At 20.4% G+C, this 3,691-nt stretch overlaps 1 long non-coding RNA gene across 1 annotated transcript; it reads right to left on the bottom strand.

The window, feature by feature from the left end:
* Positions 1-239: 239 nt before the first annotated feature.
* LOC127129241 (uncharacterized) lies at positions 240-769 on the bottom strand. Its single transcript, XR_007806237.1, has 2 exons — positions 458-769; positions 240-374 (listed from the first exon to the last, which is right to left on the bottom strand). It is a non-coding gene; the product is annotated as an uncharacterized LOC127129241 (long non-coding RNA).
* Between the last annotated feature and the right edge of the window lie 2,922 nt (positions 770-3,691).

The raw sequence follows: 3,691 nt of genomic DNA, 5'->3' as shown, positions 1-3,691 counted from the left end.
TTAACTACTTGAGAGTCAATTCCAAAAATCAACTTGAAAGTTGTAAGACTTGTTTAATAACCGTTATTGAGTTTCATGCATATCCAATACTATAAATAATGACCATCAAAGTCTAGTAAAAATGGTTTTTAGATTAGATGCACATAAATTTATGAATCAACAATTATTGGAAAAAATACAAAAAAAAAAAACAGTAAAACTTTCAAAATTATTACAGTATAAAAATATAAATAAAAAGATTTTATGGATAATAATATATTTATTTAAATTCAACATAATGTCAATTTTACAATTCCACTTTATTACATATCATATCTCGTAAAGAATACGAAATATTTATTTATTATTGATGCAACTCTTCAATGCACAAGCACCTACAAAATACAAACAAGTTAATATACATTTGTTTGTTAAGAAAAAATTAAATAAAAAAGATAAGAGAAATAAAAAAAAAAACCTTGATTATACAAAGAACCTTCTCAATGTTATGTCAGCATTTGGTTTTTCTGCAATCTGCCTCGCAGGCGTTAACATCCTCAGCAAAGTGACACACTAAGCTACACTTCAATATACACCAAGATTCATCACCCTTGTTTAACTTAAAATCTTGAGATTGAGCATTGCATTCACCTTGTACAATAACTAACATTATCATCATCAAGATCATCGCAACACATTTTTGATTTTGACTAAAGGTCATTATTCTTCTCAAAACTTTGTAATGTTTCAAACTTTACACAATGTTCAATCAATAAAAGGTTTTCATTAGACTCTTATTTATAGGTCACATTTATATTTTATTGAATTTTGAAAAAGAAAATATTTTTTAAACTTTGAATATTTAATAAATAACATTTAACACACTTTATTAAAAATATATAAAAATATTTTTAAAAAACTAAAACGTATATTATAAAAATAGAAGAAATAATAAAATAAAAAAATTTAGAAAAGAAATTTGACCGAGAAATATTCATATACAATAACACATTTATAAGGAGATAATTGAAATATAAATAAAGACATTAAGTTTCGGTGAGAGCTAAATGAAATACCCACTATTAATATTTTATTTCAAATAATATTATCCAAACTTTTAAAAAAATAAAGATATTATAAAAAAAAAATCGAAAGATGTCTGGATGTATAAACCAAACCCAATAAGTTTAAATAAAAACAAATGACAATGCATAAAAGATAAATTACTTCAAATTATTGCGAAAAATTAACACATTTTTTAAGCATATAATTGTATAGCAAGTAATTGTATCAACTTTTATAAAGTAATATATTTTAATCATATAAATAATTCATAAGTTTCAATACTAAAAAATTAATTTAATATATGTGTTTCTTCTCTATCGGAGGAATTTGTCTGTTGCTTGCACCTTGAAAACATTTATAAATTGTTCATTATTACAACTTTAATAAATATTACTCCCTCTATTTTTTTATAAATTCTTTTAAAATATTAATAAATTATTTTATAATACCAATAAATTATTAATGTTATTTTTTCTATTATATATTTAAATATTTATTATTTTCTCTTCTTTCAATTATATAAATTTATCTTTTCAATAATATTAATAAAGAATAATTTTAAAAACCTTCATTATTTTTCTTTTCATTCAACAATTAATACATTTATTAATTAATATGTGTGAAAAGTTAAAACGACTTATAATAGTAAATGAAGGAAGTAATATTTTTCCCAAATCTTTTTTAAAAGCCGGTTGTTGAAAAAAAGATAATTAATTAAAATTAGAAAAAATATATAACATATTAAATTATACTCAAATATATTATGTCTTTTTTGTTTATTTGTTGTTTTATCCAAATAAATAGGTTTATTTGCAACTCTGATTCTCTTATTTCAAATTCAATTAACTGTGATCATACTTTTACGTTTTTATACTAAAAATGGGTGAAATGTCCATTTCTAAGTTATACTTTTTATTTATAAATGTCCATTTTTTAAGTTATACTTTTTTTTAATAAATTTTCACAAAAAATTTGAAAAAAAATATAATATTTAATTTATTTAAAAAAATTCTCACGTTAAAACCCTCAACTAAATTACACTTCATTGTACACCAAGGTTCATCAACCTTGTTTAACTTAAAATCTTAGATTGAGCATTGCATTCAGCTTGTATGATAACTAACATTATCATTAAGATCATCACAACACACTTTTTAATTTGATTAAAGATCATTACTCTTCTCAAAGTCAATTCAAATTCAAAATTTTGTATTGTTTCAAACTTTGCACAAAGCCCACTCAAGAAAAGATTTTCATTCTTTAAAAAACTTTGAATATTTAATAAATAATATTTGTGTAATACTAACATGTGTCCTAGAGACACAAAATAAGAATTAAATTTTAATTATTTTTTTCAATACAGGTTTTATACAAATAGATTTTTTTATCTTGTTTCTTTATGACACAAGTTAACAGTACCCATAACATTTAAAACTATTATAAAAATTGACAAAAAAATACAAAATAACTTAAGAGGAAAATTTGACCGAAAAATATTCATATACAATAACACATTTATGAAAAGGTAATGGAAAGATAAATAAAGGTATTAAGTTTTAGTGGGAGCTAGATGGAATACACACATTGCACGTGTTTTATTAATATTTTATTTCAAATAATATATTCCAAACTTAAAAAAAATTAAAGATATTATAAAAAGTTTCAAAAATATTTGAATGATATAAACCAAACCCAATAAATTTAAATAAAATAAATGACAATGCATAAAAGATAAATTACTTCAATTTATTATGAAAAATTAATTCTTTTAATCAGATAATTATAGCAAAGTAATTGTATTATTTTTTATAAAATAATTTATTTTAATCAAATAAATAATTAATAAGTTTCAATACTAAAAATTAGTTGGTTAGACGAGTTTCTTCTCTACTAGAAGAAATAGTCTATCCAGTTGCTTGCAAAAGATATTCAACTTATAAAAAATTATTATTATTACAATCTCAAAGTGACACCGAAAAAACATTTGTAAATTGTTCATTATTATCACTTTGATAAATATATTACTCCCTCTATTTTTTATAATTTCTTTTGAAAAAATAAATTGTACCACGATATAACTTTTTACAATACCAATAAATTATTAATACTATTTTTTTATTATACACTTAAATATTTATTATTTTTTTTTCTTTCAATTATTTAAATTTATCTTCTTTATACTATTAATGAAGAACAATTTTAAAAAATCTTTATTATTTTTCTTTTTGTTCAACAATTAATACATTTATTAATATGTGTGAAAATCAAAATGACTTATAATAAAATATGAAGTAATATTTTTTTCCCTGGTCTCTTAAAAAAAGTCTACTGTTGAAAAAAATTCAATTAATCATAATAAACAAATATGTAACATATTTTATTATATTCCCTTATTTCAAGTTCAATTAACCGTGGTCATACTTTTACATTTTTACACTAAAACGTAAAAGTATATAAACAAATGAAATATCTATTCGTTCAAATACATGTATTATGTACCATAAACATTAGTCATTAATTAATGTACTCAAAGTAAATAATTATGTATATAAACATGTATAATATTTTGAATTTTCTTATTTTTTTACTATTTGAATAAAATATCATATAAAGCTACATATTTATTAAATATTATTGGAGAAAACAT

The sequence above is a fragment of the Lathyrus oleraceus genome, chromosome 3, assembly GCF_024323335.1.
Source record: "Lathyrus oleraceus cultivar Zhongwan6 chromosome 3, CAAS_Psat_ZW6_1.0, whole genome shotgun sequence".
Lineage (NCBI taxonomy): Eukaryota > Viridiplantae > Streptophyta > Magnoliopsida > Fabales > Fabaceae > Lathyrus > Lathyrus oleraceus.
The sequence above is the reverse complement of the archived record's forward strand: the minus strand, read 5'-3'. Positions and strand labels throughout refer to the sequence as shown.